This window comes from Opisthorchis viverrini (genome assembly GCF_000715545.1).
Source record: "Opisthorchis viverrini unplaced genomic scaffold opera_v5_420, whole genome shotgun sequence".
NCBI lineage: Eukaryota > Metazoa > Platyhelminthes > Trematoda > Opisthorchiida > Opisthorchiidae > Opisthorchis > Opisthorchis viverrini.
In genome coordinates this window covers 195,300-215,134 of record NW_008752080.1, presented here as the reverse complement: position 1 = coordinate 215,134, position 19,835 = coordinate 195,300, and positions in this window count along the sequence as shown.

Below are 19,835 nucleotides of genomic sequence, written 5' to 3'. Positions count from 1 at the left end.
TCTTCATATATCGTTCCAAACGGAGCAGAACATTCTGTACATCCGTAGTCTTATGACATGTGATTCCGCCTCATGAACACTAGTAATGTGCTCCCATCTAGTACTCAATAATGAGTTCTTACTACCTGAAAACCAGTAATGTCGGTTGGTTTTCACGTAAATTTCCCACGGGGAATTACTTTTCTGGGTTTCTTAATTACTAGAGTTTAGCTCGCCAGCTATTCTTGATGAACAAAACCGCTTTGTTTCTTTAGCGCATTTGTGCTTCTATTTAGTGATTTATGACAGGGTTAATCGCTTCTCCCCTTTACTCTGCGTCTCTATGTTTGCCGGACTTTCTAGAGTTCCACCACTGGTGGCGCTGTGGTCTGCGTAATGAGCAAGTCTAAGTCTCTCTGTGAGCTGAATATCCTAGTCCACAGTCATTTCGTGAATGAAACTTTCCATCAACAGCCTCCTGCTTTGTGAAATATTGAAAGAAGAGTGGTGTACCAAAGGGATTCCACCTATGTCTATCTCAGTGGACAAAGCAAAACAATATTTTCTACAAAGGCTTTGATGGACTGTACAGAAATTATATTTGGAGGGTCACTTTTGGTGTTTCTACAAAGCTACAGGGTAACCAATTATGCCAGCCGCAACCCTAACTCCAACAGCATTGTCACATTGTAAAAGGAATGAACCACCTTCTGCCTGGTTTCTTAACCAACAAGAAATTTTTCATAAGTCTGTTAGATGCCGTAGTTCCGATTTGTGAATAAAACCAGCACCACAAGCTTGTAGACCAGAACCAATGCCCGAGACACATCAGACTGACCTTTTTGCGGTTTTGGTGAACAATAGATTTTACAATTCAGACATTCCTGTTTAGGATGGCTGAACTCATTGTAAACCAGTGAATTTCTTCAATAAACAGGTCTGACACAACGCAAGCGTTTATTATTCACCTCGTATTCTTTGGAAGGGTTACCGAACTTTCGGGCGAATCTAAACATGAAAACTTTAAACTTCTTCTGTCATAATAAATCCTACCAACATTGACACCGTGGTTGGAAAATTCGGTGCCTATGCTACATTTCAGTTGCCATCAAAGGTTCGGACGTCTCTGCCGAAAGGGCTTGTTTATTCAGCATTGAATGTTTCTTGTGGTTAATATGCCTTATACAAAAATGCCTGAAAACACCACAAACGAGAGATTAAGCTGGGTTCCTGGTGAGCCTCTCGCAAAACCAAATTTCTTCACAAATGAGTGTATTTTGCAAAAATCTCATGTAGACAACTAGCGGTTTGTTCACTAACACAACAACACCTTGAATGGACCTGTGGTTTCCCTTAAACGGAGAGAAAAAATAAATAGTTTTGCCTGGCCCTGAGAGCCACTGCTTCTCTCAATGTCAAACGACGCCGTGCAACTCTGATTTAGATGACGCTTCTGAGTGAGAGCCAGCTTTCTTAAGAGAGAAATGGGTCGCTTTAATTTAAATACTATGACTAATACCAAGAGGTAAAATAGTTCACTTGACTCTCTGAAGACGTCCTTCAGATGCGCGCTGCTAGTTATTCCCAACACCAATAAAATGTTTCCCAACTTTTCAGCCTAGATTTACCTTCACTCAAAGCATGAACTTTCAACGAAATGAGTTTTGTTCATAAAATAAAGACCTCCATCGAAGTGAGCTTTTGGAATTCTAATTCATAAACGGCACCCATAACAGCAGGCATCAGTCACTACCAAATACGCCCCACGTTATTTTGTCCCCATGAATTGAATAAAATGTTTCCAATCGCTTGCTTCAGATTCCAATCTTGCCCCATCAACCCATTGTAACACGCATGATGCTAGGCAACGTAGGCTTAGTTCACACACGACATTCTCGTGATTTATTAGTGTGGGGATATTTTTCCTTCTTATTTTTCTTAGAAGAATAAACACATGTTTTACTTGACAAGATATATTCGCACTTGTTTTGGTGCACTGATAAATTGCTAGCATGAGTTACCGGTAACTATAGAGTATTTCCATGAATGTTTAGCGACAGATTGATGTCAAGTTAATATGTTCTGACCGCCGTTCAATGTGCCGCGTTTTGTATCAGTTTAAACACTCCCCGGATTATAAGAACCTTTCTCATTGAGACTTAGATTTTTGACAAATTTTACGAGTTGTATGTAACCAGCTTAAAGATAATACAAGATGTTTGACATAGGAAAGATTTAGAAAACAAGACGTTAGATCTCGTGGGGAGTGATTTGTTCAAAATAAATTTCCGACGCCTCTTAACCCAGAAATATGGTTCTAACGTTTGTATCTGGCCAGGAATTCAGAGTGTGATGAATAAAAAAATATCGATATGGAAATAGCTGTGTTAAAAGGCAGCTTTTCTAGAGAATCAAAGATATTAAGGTGTTGTAGGGCAGGTAAATACATGCTGTTTACAAATTTTTAACTCAACCACAGCTAGAAGTCTTGTTTTAGAGCACAAATACTGGGTCACGGTGTACCCACACTTGCTTGTAGCAGTTCAAAAGAGTTGCTTGCGTCAGAGTGACTTAACATCATACCATCACAGACGAGATTATGCCTGTTTACAGGATTAACAAAGAGCACCTGATCCCAATGATGTGAATTACGATTGCTTTCGCACTGAAATACGCAGTCGGGCGGTGCTCAAACTGGAGCTGTCAGATAGTGTGTCTTAAAATTTGTGAATTCCCCTCCACAAATACTCAGGGTTGTGTTCTGCAACCCTGCACTGCCTGTTAAACCAGCCAATGAAAACGATCACTCAGTGCGCTCTCAGTAGCAAAGCTCTATAAACAAGGCATTTAAACAGGACACATCTGAGCAGCACAATTCAAACTGCCACTGTTTTCACTGGACTACAGCTGTTTTCAGACATATTTAACTTGGTGTGTATTCCCGTATTTATGTTTACCTTGCTTCAGCATTAGTGGAGAAACCTGGATCGTCCGGTAGATACAATCCCAGAAGAATATTTCAGTGACGCACAATGGTCCGCTACAGGCGCATTTCAGTTGGCACGATGTAAATCTGCACAAATTTTTGTCTCACAGGAAGAAAAGGAAAACTAAAGTATGGGAATGTTAAAACCACGTGATTTTCTCTCCAAGTTTCGATCCCGATGAACGTGTACCAGCATGCAGATGGTTTTTTCGTTTCCCAAACAGGCGTGTTCGACTCTGAAGACTTTGAAGGGAATGTAAAAATTTTATGAGATGGCGCATTCTTTAACGATCAAAGATTGTGTTCAAAACACACATTGGTTTCCACACACGTTCATTAGGAAGGGTGAAAAAATGGACCCGATTCAAAGAACAATGTCGTGTAACTGCAAATTTACATGATCACATTACCTTTGATTTCACACTAATGTGAGCTGTTCTGATGGACTCGGAAGGGTGATCTTTCCGAACAAAAAGCTGATCATAGTCATTCAATAATAAAAATTTTGTAAAATTCTGAGACAGGTCAAACATTATCCAGTAAGAGTGTTTGAAAATATGCGGTGCCCACTTTACACCGCTATTGGGTATCGAATTCCACCAACTATCTCACTAGTTTGTAAACGATAGAACAATGCTAAGCATTCTGATTTTGTGCGACCCATCTCTGAAAAACTTTACTGATAGACAAACCATTAACACACATTGAGCGTACGACTGGAGTTGTGTTACGAATAGTCTCATCAAAGTTTAGCTAACGACCGACACTGTCATTTACCCGTGAAGTAAGGGGGGACATCGCTGAACAAACCAAATCCAGACTGATTTAATCAATTTCTTGTTTCCTAAAATAGGATTGTCGAAAGTAAATGTAGTGTCTGAAATGTGGGAATGTGGGACAAGAAACACATGACATGTTTGTTGCTTCGAACGCACTGTCGACATCATACTTAAACTAAATCCAGTGTATATGTACCAACACAGTTCGGTTTCCGAAAGCATTTGAGAGCTCTCTGTATTGAAATAGGCAAACCCTCCCATTTTACTGCTCAAACGATTATAATAGATTGATGCACATTCATTACTTCCATCAGTAGGATTAGTTCTTTAAGACTTAACCGCACCCACATAAGCACTTGCAGCGACTTGTGAACCACTAATAGTAGGCGTTCACGGTATTGTGTCGTTGTCTCTCATCACTTACCACCAGAGTTAGGCGCCACCAATGGCATTTGACTGATCATTTTATATTTCTTGCATGCTCTTGAACCTCCAAGTCCACAGTGGAGCACAAGTCCATCAACCTAGCTCACATTAAAGTGCTACATTTCGCTGCTAAATGCAGCTTAACCTACAGATAGATAACGACCATAGTTTGGGAAAGCGCAGATAAATATAAAAAACTGAGTGTTAGATCCCTATTATGTTTACAGTTCCGTGATTTTCGCTCTTCAGATCTGTAGACAATCTTGTCTATTACTACTCTGTGTGCCCGTTAAGATGGGCCGCGATCCAATTTCAGATACATGAACCCCCAGAGATTTAGTCCCGCAAAACACTATTTTAACAAGGTAATTCGAAGATAAACAAGGGAATCTGCTATAATTTCGAATAAGCATGTTTTCAGCGCAAGGGTTTCAACATTATTGCATTAACCTAATGGGGGAACCATAGTGAAAACTAACTGCATTTTGTAAGAATTCGTCCTTCAAAGAAACAAGGCCACAAAGGCATGCTCACAATAACGCCAGCCACGGCAACTTCACACCAAGCGTGTTTTTGAAGTTGTGGTAGCAGGTTATCCCTAATTTTGATCGATTGGCATCGGTCTGTGGAATATCATTTGTCTTGTCTAGATAATGATATTTCACACCCAACCTTTTCGTTTCTCCATTAGTTATTCCACATTTTCGGACCTGCGCTCCGCCCCCTGTTCTTCGATGCCGCTATGAATCCAAGACAGTCTCGCATCTTCATTGTAACAGTTTGCTTTTTCTAAATAACAAAGTTACATTTGATGGGTTTCGTGGATAGGTATACCCAGCTTTTAGACCGAATTGCTAGCATATGAAATGGAACTTATACCTGCGAATCAACTGAGAAGATAGCATTGTCATATGTTTACAAGGCCAAACAAACATTTTCGATCCACTTTTGACCATGAGGTATACCGGATTGAGGATAACATAATTTGATTCATCCGGCTGTTCTTTTAAAGTACCAAATCTTGCCTTCTAGATGGATCTTCATTTGTAACTTTCCAGCACAAGACACACGACCGAAGAGCTTGGAAACATTTGGTTGTATTTTCTATTCATATTTGACGTCTTCCAACCAAAGGCTTGATCAAACCTTTTCGCCCCCAGAACTTTTGGCTTCAATGCATGGGTGGCAGTGCCCGAGCGTGAGTTCTTCATTCAACGGTCCTTTCCCCAAAAACCTTGTTAACACAAACTTCTTTAATTGGAACGTAATTAATACCGTACTCATATATTTGCTACTTATATAATGTATGCTAAGTCCAGCCAAACGGATATCATTGTAACGAAGGCTTCTCGAGCCACAAGTAAGCGAGAACGTTTGTTCTAGATATCATACAAACAAATTGACATAAAAATACTTTCACTTACGACTATACTTACTTCTTGCCAACTTGTACAAACAATTCACGGACTGCACAAACACTGTACGAGTTGTGAAGCAATGCGGTCAATGTCCACCAAACCACCTTTTTTCTTTAAAATAACTAGGTTGATGGAGCGTAGACCAGAGTAGCTGCGCCGCACCAGTTCCACGTTCATCCATCATACAGCAGTCAGCCAAGTATCTCGTCCGGATCGTGAATGGTGTGGAAGATTCAGTCAACCAAATACAAGTGTCAGCACAAGACTTAATTCGGAAAACCACTGAACCATTCTGCCAAATAATGGTATCAAAACTGGGTTGCATTCTAAAGATAACCATTTCAAGGTGGATGGATTTGTTCCACAAAATCGATCAACCCAATTCACACTTCGCTGATTGCGTTCCCTGATGCATGTTGATGACAAGTGGAAATAGTCAGAATCTAGGTTCTGGAATAACACAGATGAAAGGCCGTTTGTCCTTGAGTTGTTTCCGCAATTAAAATGTACTTATTGCTTGGGTAAAACCATAGAAGCATGAATTCGTTCGTCTACTCACGACAGTTGCCAAAATATTAGTTTCGCTTTCCTTACTGACGTCATTTAGTCGTAAATCTGATGACTCAAAGAATGAATAAATACATGGAAGTTGAAAATAAGCGTTTATTTTTGTGAAATCAATGAACATCCTGCTGTAAATTCAAAGATAGTTGTATACATTTTGGCTTTCTCAGAAAAGAACTCAACCGTTTTCAGCAATTTAACATCATTAAAGCAACCATTCTTTAAAACTACTGTAGAACTTGGACACGTTAGAAAACTGTCATCAAAATGATGGTGCAATAATACTTTGAACAAGTAGACTTTTTCCTGCCAATGTATTCATGCATAAGCTACAAAACGACGTTCTAGTATATAACAGCGACCCATCTACTGTCGTCACGTGGATAAATATTCTATTGCCCCACAAAGATGCCTTAAAAATAATTATTTTTGTCGTGACATTTAAAACCATTCCTCTGACTGTCCAGTTCACTAATGAATCGAACCGGTTGTTCCTGTTCCACTCCAGAACGGTCTACACACACGCCAGTGAACACGTCTATTGGGGCAGTCCAAGTGAATCTTTTCAATGCCCTTTCGTACTGGAACCAGCAGGACGTGGTTAAAGGCCTAGGCCCAAGAGCTCGCAAAATCTATTTGGGTGATTCCCTAGAAATAGCGCTACGCCGTAACCAGAGAGTGTGACAGTTGATGTCCACGGATGATCTCGTGGTAATTAACGTAAAACTCACTCAGTTGGACAATGGCAAGTACCCCCTTTCGAAACCAGCCATTTATCAACCTTCAGTTGTTTGTTTGTTTCCCTCGTTAGATGTTAACTCATCGTGTAACAGCCATCAATGCTATCAACTCAGCCAACTAACAATCTTTCAAAGGAGCTAACAAAAGGTTGGATCCGAAAACCACAAGTGTCTCCGGTGCTCCTGTACGTCTAACTAAATGACTAGATTGTAAGACAACCAATCATCTAGCGGTCTGGCACACAGAAGAAAAAGCAGTATAAGTATTCAACTTGAACCTAAAACTATCGTAAGTGCGTAACATATTTTTAAACTACCTTTTGTGTCCTCTAACAACTCTCTTTCATCTTTGAAAACTCCAAGGACGAAGTTAGCAATGCAAATCGCCGAACCTAACGTCTCCATGAGCAATAAAACAACTAGTCGTACGGCCACGCATATGTAAACGGACAAAGAGATGGGTCAGCGCTGTAAACATGCTTAAGCTCATAGGTCGGTGCACTACTTACATTGCCGATAGAAGAATCCCTTAGGCTGAACAACTCTCATCCTTAAATCTAAAAGAATATCGTTATCAACGACCTCTGATCATATTTAACGTCGTAAAAAAGTCAGCCTCACCCTGAACTATCTCAAAGGTCTCATTCGTATTGGGTCCATACTATTCAGTGGGGATGCTCAATCCATCATCATAATAATAATCGTTGGATGTTCGATTCTCTTATGAGTGTGGTGTATTTACTTTGAAGCGCTTTATTCAATGTTAGTTCGCAATGTGTATTTCACCGTCCGCTGTAACGGGTTATTCTTTGCAAAACCAATGTTCGTCAGCTATTTCATAACCAATAGTTATTCTGAAATTGGTTTCAAACAAGGAGGTTCAAGTGAATTGAGTCTCTAAGGCTGTTTATTGAGCCAAGATATGGGGTTTTTTCAAGTAACGAACGATATCAGACTATTGGCGGATCAGTACTAGATTTAGGAAGAAGTGCTATTTCTAAGTATTGGTAGCCTGATCAAGGCAACCTGCTGTCATCGGCGGTTTGGTCTGTTTCGCAAGAATTGCTATCAGGAATACGCTAGTTAAATAAAGATCTCTCGAATTCAAAACACCAGCATACCCTTTAAAGTAAGGCACTCGTATGCAGGACGCAACGAGTTCTAGTGTCAAATCCAAGCCTTAGCGCACCAGAGGTAAAAATTGGAACCCATAATTCTATCTAGCATTCCCCTTTAGAAACTGTAGAATTAGAAACGCGCACGACAGAATTCCATTTTACCCACCTTCGAACTTTGTCGTTGAATGGAATACAAAGCGGAATGTTTTGATGGCTTCTGAAACTCGGTCGGTGAATGCTTAGAAGCAGCGATATGACGTTATTCTGTCTACAGACAATTATGTGCATAGGAACACAAACAGTGTGCAGATTTCAAGGTAATTCAAGCTAATTCTGCCTACAGACAATTATGTTCATAGGAGCATAAACAGTGTGCAGATTTACACAATGAAAGATGATAGTGTCCCAAGTTTTGGAAATGTATGGTTGACTGCGGGTCTTGAAGATCAGTGCGTTGCTTCCCTGTTATTTGAAATCATAAAGTTGTGTGCAAGTAGGATGCAGTAAATATTTAGTGCGAACTTGCAGTAGTGAACCACATGAACTCGTATTCCTGTCCCGCAGATCAAAACACTGGCATTCCTGCCCTCTCGTTCTTGTCACCTAAGATTTCAAGTGGGTCGCATCACACATTTAGTGGCCAGTTACTTTGTTTTGCTGAGGCCTCGCCACCGAAAAAAGAACAGGCAGCGAGAAGAAAGAACTTTTGATATAACTGGTACTCCTCTCGTAATTCAAAGACATCTGTGTTAGATAAGTCTATAATGCACACTCGGGGAGATTTGGCATACTTTACCCATGTTACCTATGTTAGATTGTCCTCTTAAAAAGCAGGTTCGACTCTCCAATATACTTCGTAACAACTATCTATCTATCTATCCCTATCTAACCAATCTATCTCAATCTCTTTTTTTTAATTTCCATCCTCTTAGGATTGTCTGACTTTGCGAGGAAAAGAAAGACTTAACTCGATGAGCTACTCCACAAGTCAACACACCCTCCGCTTACAGCAATATGCGTGTTCGCAATGAATAACTGCGCACGATTACCTGGAACGTGTAAAAGAATATTATCTGGATAGATTTGAACAAAAAGTAAAAGATGCTATGTGACGGCTCAGGAAATGTCTTTAAATAGTTCAAAAACTTGACCCATTTTAGTGACTAATAGTCTGTAAAAGTATTGAAACGGAGAAATCCAGTAATAGTAGTGAAACAAAACGCCTGCGCATGAGGTTATTTTTATTTTACCAAATTTACCTCTAATAATGCCACGAAAGGAAGCTTATTCATCAACGTAAAGATGCATTACAAACATATCAGGTAACACCCTGACCCATGATACTGTAATAATGAGCGAACTATCTCTCATCCCAATTTCTTCTGCGGCCTAACTGACCAGCAAATTTGGTTCTGCATTATTCTCCTCAGATGCAGCAAAACAAGCACAGAAACATGGATTCCTCAGGATTGATCGAACTACCTACAGCTAGACGATGATTTATAGCGGACAACGGGTGATAATTTCCGCTAACCAATTAGCAGGCTTTCAAGTTGAAATTGAAAATTTCTGAGTGCAAACCAATTCAATCTTGTCTTGTCACATTCCTGGCTGATAAATGGACCGGTTGCCCCTGATGGGGAACTGGAAGGCACAAAAAGTAGAAGTCACGGAGAGTAATTGTGATGCATCCTTCCTGACGACACAGGCATGACCGAGGGGTTGCGTAAAAGCGTTTCCCCGTCTATTGTTTACTAGTTAAACGACACTGCAGACTTGGGGGCAACTTATTGTGTGGCTTAACAGCTTTTGGTTAGACTTTAAGTGAAAAGAGCTAAATCCGAACTAACAAACTCACACAAAGCCGATCGTGGGACAAGGAAATTCCCAGAGTGGTGGATTTCGCATTTTCAAGAACTCGGTGTCCTATACTGATTGGATAAACAAGTCATTGAAACCACTTAAGCACAAAAATTGGCAAATTCTCAGAGAACTCTTTGATGCACAGTGACAAACACGGATATGGATTGTCACTGTAAGTTACTCCCCACATTAAATGTCACTGTGTTCATTAATGAAACAAATCAGGTGACATCTCAGCTGCGTCAAACAAGATGGACGAATCTAGAGCACGGAGGATACGGTGTCCCAAACAGAAATTCCCTGGAGACGTCTTAAATCGATATTTCTGGCCGAAACTAATGCAGATAAATTTCATTGATGCTCTTCGGATGATGCACCGAGGGTTTCCACAGTCTAGGAACAAGCTCTTTGATGGGTCTGATTTTTCGGTTTTGTGTTGTTTCAAAAGCTCTGTTTATGAAGCAGTTATGGTCGTCAAAGAGCAAACTTTATTTCACAAGTGACCGCAAATGAACTCATCGGGTGAGTGCTGCTCACCCGATAGTCTATTGTTCGCGGTGACAAGAGAACTAAATTTGCTTAGGTTCACAGCGTATATAACTGAGTGGTTTAATGGGTTTACAAATAGTATAGCAGATGTGAATACGAACAAATAGGTGCACCTGACTAGTTGATCACCAGTTAAAATATACGAACAGTGTAGTCAGTTGGACTATGGTCTGTTGATCTTGAGCCTCGGGAGATCGGTTTTGTGGCATCGAACTGGTGAGCCCATTAGAGCAAATCACGCTGGTGGTGGTAGTTTACAAAACCGCCTACACCCGTTCTGTACTGTCCGCCTGCAAACTACAGGCTGAGTCGAATGACTTGCCAAGAATTGTGAGAAAGTCTAAAACTTTTCATGATTAGAAATCCGTCGATCAACAGGTTAATTGAATTTTTTGCTCTTGTGTTGGTAATTAGATTGCTAAGTTAACAATATCCCCATCCGATCTCTTATTGCAGTACGCAAAAAGGACTCCCTCACAAAACAATTCATTTATGTAGCAAATATATAGAAATCTCGTCATTGTTGTATTTTATTCAGCTGGTATCACAAATCTCAATATGGTGCAATGAAACACAGGCTCTATCGACCGCCACCATGCTTTCAACTAATGACAACAAAGCAACAAGTGTCCACCTACCAACGTTGTCTCATCTGATTGAAAACTCATTATCTTAGGATGAAATCTAACAACAAAGTTTGATCTGCATTAGCATGTAACGTGAGACCAAATTTCGAGCAAAAGGTTTGGGATATTGAGGGTGAAGTACAAGCCACGAATACGGGGTTTACATCACAGACTTATCCATAATCAAATGTTGTTTTGGTTCTAAGATGTGTGGCGGAGGGTTTTACCAAGTTTAATGTTCTACTCGCATTTCACTGTGGAGGAATTGTGTTTTAAGTATGGCAAAACAGTTTTGAATATGCGGACCCAAAAACTACAACTTTTATGTTAACTAAAGGCTTCTCGATAAGCATGTACGTAGTTAAGTCTCCGTAGTTAAGCATTCGCTTATCGCTGTTTAACTTAAAATTTCGGACGTTCTTATTCAATGCTGAAGCACGACTTCATCTGATACAGCGTAAAAAAATTAATTATGACTCTTTCAACCTCTGCTTCTCTTGTCCACCGTCAGGCCGAATGTTTACATTGATCTGCTAACGAACGGTTGTTTTCAGATGCATTTTGAGCAAGAATCAACGCGTTAGCTGATTGACAGTAATTAGATTGCCGAGGAATTCTGTGGACTGTGTAAAGAGTGCTAGATTCTTTCCTCCCACATTCTTAATTCACTAATCTATCCCAGATTAAGCTGACCGAAAACCATGAGGGGTTTGTAATATCACGAAATATCCTGGAACTCCTTACTGCTAACTCCACTTAGTACTACCACAAAATCCCAGCAGGAATTCTAAGATGAACCAATAGAAACCCAAAAAGAGCTTGAAAGACGCTTTGCACTCATTTTGCTGTGGTGAATTTATTAACACTTTACACAAAGAGTGGAACATTAGTCAGTTTGCCTTCACTTATAATTCCGGGAAAGAATCCGATGTACAACTTTTGAAAATATCGGTGTTTTTACAGTTATTCGTTTCTTTATTACCATGTACAGAGAAAAGCAGCAGTTAAACAAAGAAATGGGTTTATTGTTTTGCGCTGAGTCGGAGACTCCACTACATATTTTTTATATAATACCCGCCTGTCACCAAGTAATTAATGAAATATTTATGTTAAACTACTAGGTACACTTAGTGTGATTTCTAGTAACGAAGGAAGGGTATAGATTGCAAGTTAGCAATCATTTAACCTTCGTCATTTGCAAAGGCAAGACGTATACATAGTTGCAAGCTAGAAATGTGGTTAGGTAACACAACCCCGGGTGACACTGATAAACATGAAGGTGATGACCGCGTAAGTTTACTTCCAAGGAAGTCTTATCACCTGAATTAGCAGTGCACAAAATTTCGTTTACTGTGCTTTGATTATTACTGCTGAGCAATCAGCGGGAGTTTTTTGGAAAGTGTAATGGAACAATAAAAATTTGACCTGATGACTCATTTCAACAGTCACTCATCAAGCCAATTCATGTCACACTGTGCAAGGTTTGGTTCGTCTCGTGCAGTGCTCTTATTAGTTGTTCCAGCAGATATTCAGAAAAACTACAAGAAAGATGCCGATGTAGTCTAATAATGTAAATTTCAGGATTTTGATGGTCAGGTTAACTTGCAGGAAATAGGCTTGAGTATTACTTCTGGTAGCAGGCAGAAAACGAAAATAAATGTATTGGTACGTGTGGTTTGGAGCATGAGAAAATCTTCGCTTGAAGCAGTGGGAGACAAGATTCCCTACGAAAGATGGGCAAACTCTGATTCCTCCCTTTTTGACTGTGTTGATGCGATCACAATTGGTTTGTTAAGTGTGGTGAGATGCATTCCAGGACAAACTCTGGTTAGATAATAATTTTTCAACAACTTCTCCTGCCCTGATAGTTGATCTGATTTAAATATATTCCAAACTCCAATGTCATCATTAAGCCCATTTCAGAGCTGTAGTGCAGAGGCAACCAAAGTGCGGATGAGGACCACTGCGTTCTAACATGTGATCCGGACTTCGTGCCATCATTGCATCTAACAAGGCTGGTATTTCATTGGATTCTTTCTCGCTAAATACAAACAGGCTAGACTGCTATTCCTCAAAATGGCTTAGAAGCGAAAATTTAGTCAGGACTAAAAATTAAAGTATATTTGGCGTGATAATGTGAACATGAAGTTTCCATCACACACACTCGGCTGCATATTTTGAAAAGAATAGTGCCGTCTGGTTGGGCATAAATGACCGCACATTGCTGAACCATCAAGTTTTATAATCGATCTTCTTAAATTTAGAACCTGTTTCTGGTGCATCATAAAACTCAAAAATTCTCAGTTAATGAATCAGTAGATTTGGGCGAATATTGTGAGCCAACCAGTCTTTTAGGACTATCATCGCTTAGCGCAGTCAATATCAACGGGAAACATCCTCTTCGGACTGTATCAAGTACTCAGTGAGACTTTAAACACTCCTTAACAAGGAGTTCTTGGAAGGGCGTAAAAATGCACAACAACATCTGAAAATTTCCAGTTAAAAATTGAGCCGTACTCTCCCTCAAACAGGTATTTCACCACTGCTTCTTACAGGCAAATAGACAATCTCTGCACAACGAACCGCGCACATTTTTCTCAATCTGCTGCTTATATTTCCACTTATAGAACACACCTGGACCGAGTCGGTATGGGGTGCACCGGAGGCATTTTACCAAAAAACTTCAGTTTGCACTCACCTTATTTCGGTATCCAAGATCTTTTTATTTTCCCGTTTTTTGCCAATTTCAGCTTGCCGCGTAGCCAATATGGTCAAAAACATCATGTATGTTTACAAAACGGCTATCCACAAGTTGGCATTCCTAAGGACTGACCATCTGTCTGTGTAGAGTTGGTTTGTGTAAATTCCAAATTCTAAAAAGTATTTTGTGATTCGCTTGGTGTTTCCCGACTAAATTTCATTCCCAAGAACGATAAGGTGCGACTCATTTTCCTTGGTATTGAAAATTTTACATTTCCTGATTAAAGCATATTTTTGACTACTCATAGCCACATAGCTCCACTTTATTTTCTTTATTGGTTTTACAGAGTTCATCTCATCCCTCAAGGCAACCTTATCAAAACTCACACTCATTCACAAATTTCGCAAGCAAAACCAATATCGCATGTTGTCCGTTAGTGAGAGAATCCCACAAAAGCTTGCGTAATTACTGTAGATAATTCAGTTGCTACATTATAGATTCTTTTTGTCACTGGTATGGCTAATTCCAAATTTTAAGGTTATGTTTTACAGCCAAAACGTGCTCGACTGTATGCGAAGACTACGAGATTTCGACTGTATACAGGCATTTAGAAATACACAGGTTTATCCGGATTCGAGTTCGTCCGCTCCCCCATGCGACATTCAGGTAAACCGGCAACTTCTTCGCGGACACGTTTCAAGTAACAAATGACGCAAATGCAGCATTAGGAGAAAAAAATTTCCCCCGGATATTCTTCATCACAGTGTGTTGTGATATCTGCAGTGCTTGCGAAGTCAAACCACTAATTTTATGTGTTCACTGAGCTAAGTAGTTGGTTTGGAAATGTTTTATTATCGTCCGAGCATTGGACCGCCTCACTTTATGGCAAGTTACTGTTGATATCGCTGTGGTTGGCAATAAAACTTAGTATTTCAGCCCAGTGATCAAACCAGTAATTTACTGTACGATTTATATTTCATCCTGTAAGTGAAGTTCGTCTATGTTATGTTAAGGAGCAAGGAATCACCGTACAGCTGTTTCATTCCTAATGGAATTGTCAGCAGCGCACTACTGACGAAAGTAAAGGGAACCTCGAAACAGCGATCTCCCGGTTAGTGGTGCGAACAGAATTGTTCGGCCACGAACAGCTGATCAAAAAAGTGATCAACACACACTCAGAGAGGAAACCACATCGAGTGGTTACAGGTGCTGAGTGGCTATTCGAAAGATGGCTTCTCAAATGTGAGTTTCATTCATCTCGTTAAAATTTCCTTCTTCGGGAATTCCTGGAATTTCGCGAGATGCGCACTGCTAGTGATTCATTATAAAGATGACATTGCAGGAAGCACTTCCCGGATTTTAGCAGAGGCCGGTCTTACAGGAAGCTAACTTACTGAAATTGACTGAATTTCCTCAAACTATTTAACTGAACAACCTGATCTATGTATGTTCCCCATGATTGCAGTTGCAAGACCCCCTCTGGTGTTGCATTTGGTACCACCGTCTGGATACCGACCACTGGCGTTGACCGCGATGAGTAGGGACCGAAACACGAGCAGGATAGTACTCCATAGAGCAGTTTCTCTAGTTTCCCATAAATCAGGTTCTTTCCATATCACTGTAATCGCCGTGAGAATTGAGATTTACGTACATTCTGTCACGTAGTTGAACTCGGTCTTCCTTTCTAATTGCAATGAAATTGTGGGACCTTTACCAGAGAACCTAACGTAGCCTTCCACAAACATCGTGCATAAAGATGTAACTTGAGATTCTCTTTGTGGTACCACTCCAAGGTAGATACTATTCTTAAGATTCCCACTTCTAGGGAGATTGCTGTGTTCCTGCTCCTGATGTTACACTTTTAACTTCATAACGTCTTCGTTCATGTCATTTCTAACTTCCGCAAAATTCCGCTTAATTAGCTTGTACTTAAATTGTGCAGCTTTTTGTATATGATGGCGCAAACCATATTTGTCAGATACAATACCTAAATCGCCAAATTAACTATAAAAGGAATCGGGGTCAAGAACAAATCCTGAATCACGCGGCATGAGCACAAACGCGCTAGTAGCTCAGAACTGAAATGCCAACAATTGTTGCACTATCAGAAGAACTAATTCAGGAGGTAATTTGTCTTGAGAAATCCAGCTGTTAATGCTCTACTAAATGCTACTAAATGCACTTCAAACCAAATCCTGGATACTGTATTAATCTAGTACATCACTTCCGTTTGTTTTCATTGATCCATGGTCCAATTTCCAGTAGCAACGATCCCGAAATTTTATATCTCAATATCTTGGAGTCATCAGACTCTGTGACCACTTTGTTCAAAACCAGTTAGTTCGGTCGTTCGAGTCACTATGAGCACCTCTGAATCAATGTAGAAATTTGTGTTCCCTAACTTGCTTCTCCTAAGAGACATATATTTCCCTGAAGCCCCGAAACGTAGGTTTTGTTTTGAAATAAATACACCATACTTAACCTGTTCTGCTATGTATTTGTTGAACGGTAGATAGCTTATGGACATCGTATGGTTCAGCCACGATAGATGTATGCCTATACTTCTCAGCGCGTTAATTATCTAACAGGAAGCACCTGGAACAGAAAAACTGGCGAGGTGTGGAGTGGTTCCACTAATGATCCCATTCATCGTCGCGTCTCGTAACGCCAGAACGACCACAGCCCATGCTGTTTCGCACTACTTCCACAGAAAGTTCCTCTAACTCAGGCCACATAACAGAGTAACAAGTCCCTGATCCTATTAAATGTTACACAGTCAAGGGAATGCTCCTAAAGCAGGTTTGATAAATAGTTGTTTTGGTTAGGAAAGCTCTTTCACTGAGCACAGTGAAGTTATCAGTAGCTAGCAGGTTAACGGAAAGTCGGGGTCTGAGCCTACTTGCTGAGCCCAAAGAAAGGCAGAAGCAGATGACCGTCTATCGTAAATGATCGTTTGATTACTTGGCCTGATCGGTCATTTCGATGACGTAGCCACTGACTACTCAGGGTACGGGTGATTACTGCGTGTGGCCTGTCCGACGTGTGCAGTTCGACTCGTCCTTTCGGGTCCGTAGTTTTTTTCTGGACCGGCTGACCAGTCCGTATGACAGTTGATTCCCTTTACATAGTATGCTTCATATGATGGCCCGCTGTTTGCAGAAGCGCATAGTTTGGATCGGTTTTTATGGGCCGAATTAGTAAACCAGTGATGGAGAATATTGTTTCTGTTATTTCTTTTGGTGGTCTGAAATTTACAAGCGTTGCGGCTGGAAATCCTATCCTTCTTGCCGCTCTCGCACTGAAGCCAGAATAGCCAAAACGTCTTCTGAATACTACATTGTGCTGGTGTAACGGTGATACTACTGATGGGGAGGCGCGCTAGTGGTATATGTTGCTCGTAGAATTTCGCTTTGCGTCTATTGAAAAAGGGAGATCTGTTGCGGAATTCGTGGAGCCACTTTGTAACATTTGCTTGTATTTGACCGACGAATGAGTGGAGTCAATGTATCTCCAGGAAAGTTCACGAAGACTCGTTCGGTAGAAAACGGGTGTCCAGTTTTTGTAACTAAGATGCAAATTAGAGTTTTGCTTCCATGTTCAATGGTCTGTAACCGGTAAGTTGGCATTTCCGAATAAATAACTCCTCAATGAATGCCTTCTTCCTTTCACTGTTAGTTTTCACCCGATCTTCCTACGGCAGATTTGGCAAACAAAGCAGTCCATACCGTGCGAGGTGGAATTATTCAGAGTGCGCTTCAATTCGGCTTCCGCCGGTTTACACAGAGTCTCATAACATTATGTTCATACGGCATAGAGCTTCACGTCAGGTTTCCTCATCCTAATTGTGGGGATATTGCTGGGGATGATGAATTCACACCACCCACGTTTTTTTTTTTCAAAAGAAAATCGAATCTTTTATCCCTGGCCTATTCCCTGTTCTTTCTTCAGTCCCCAAAGCAAACTCGTTGTTCCTACCTTCCACCAGTTTGAAAACGTACGCCCAAAGTTCAGACACGGAAACACCCCAATGAACATCAGTCATTCTTTGCAGTCGTCCCGGTTAGACTTTTCAGGAGAATATTCCCCAACCATAGAGAATAGTTCATCAAACTCCACGAAACATGACCAATTCTGAATCACTTCAGTCTCTCCGACTGTGGGGAATTAATTTTGGACATGCAATATTAACACTGCTTCCAAAACAATAATACACCGCTCTCACCGTTTGTTCAGGCCGTACACAACCGTATTAGCTACCCAGTACAGTTGGTTTGTTTGCAGCGTACGGATCACTGTTGTGAAAAGGGCAATTTCTTATCGACCTATTAATAACGTGAATGTACCAGATAATCTATGCAGACGACTTTAGGTGTCAAAAAAGCTGACCGAATGACAGCTGTTCAAGTCTGTACCCTTGCAACCATGATTTCTCACTAAAACCCATGTAACTGAAGAAGGCACCCACACACACTGCACAGTAACTGGCGCGGAGTGATGATATCCCCAACTTGCTTATTTTGCTTTCAATACTATTCATTTAAGTCACTTTTAGGAGTGTTTTTAAACAATTATGCAATCATCCATCTCAGTGTTGGGTACGCTTTGGTGACGCCCATAGCTATTGAACCTCATTTATTGTGTTGCTCCAGTTTAATGAACATTCAGGGAAAGAATACATAGGGTGTGGTCATCGGCTTGATAGACAGTCTTTTAAAAGTCATGCTATAGGGTTCTAGAAACTCCAAACAACTCTAATGTTCTGAATAATTTAGACGGAATTTATAAATTTATCTCATTCATCAACCACATGAGTAGCAATGAAACATTATGACAAACTGAATGCAGTCCCAAATGAAACATGGTGTAGACTTTGTACAGCAACTTGACTCAAAACACACCATAGACAGGAGATTCAGGTAGGTGTTAGAGCAATCACCGATGAGCACCAAATTAAATCGCAAATAAGTGTTTATCTCAGCAGACACATAATCTGACACTTGAGCAGTGAAGAAAGCTGATGGAGATATGGTGGCTGAGTCCACTGGATACGTTCCGAAATATGCGAAACCTTGGTTAATGCAACATTTTTTGGAGAATAACAAAAGTTTGGAGCAGAAAATTCTCACACAAAACTCAAAAATAGTGTGTAGTATTAGATACTTTCAGAGCAATCATTGTTCTAGACGTAACATCATTAATGCTGTGTTATACCACGAATATCGTACATTCCCGGACAAGCAATATTTTTCACTCCAAAACTGCTCAATTCTCAAAGGGGTGAAATGCACTCAACAATATTGTCGGGGGGACAGTCTAAGAGTGTCATACTATCGCGAGAGTGGCACTCTGGGTCGTGAATGGATATTTGTTTCTGCATTTGAACCAAAAAAATTTAGTGTTGAATTGATGGACACTTGCAACTATCTGCTCTGCAAATATGTGCGTACGATAGCAAAAGGCCTGTTGGCGGTGGATTTTGTGCTAAGGCAGCTGGGAGAAATAAATAGTCACGGGAATAACTTCCTGTCGTCAATGCTGCTGATAAGTCACACGTTTCATTGATGAGAAACTCAGTTGACCAGTCCAATGTACTTCTTACTTCACCAATATGTTGTAGACGTTAGTAACCGACAAAGTTCGACTGCTGCTCATGATGACAACCGGCTGTCAGATTCACTATAACACAAATGAAACAAATAGTATAAAGCCACGTAAACATCCGATAATATAGGGGATTCAGCATCGTCGCATTTACTTTATTTTGAGGCTCGATATATGTAACGTGCACTTGAATACTGCTTCTTTCTCGAGCTAAGTGGAGTGATTTTTATAATCTTTGAATCGCTCGTGAAAAATTCAGCCTTGTAGGAAGGAGTACGAGACACCTAGTAACCAGATAGTTTTACGAACTATTTTAGATTAGACATCAACTAGTGCTGCCAACATAAGTAATACAAGTGAGTGAACATTTTATAAAAGTGTCCAGATGCGGTTTCCAATATATCAGTTCACTAGAATGGTTTAGAGAGTAGTTATTACTTTGGCTTTCCAAGGCAAATTTTACGTTTTCACTTCGGGTTTTTTGG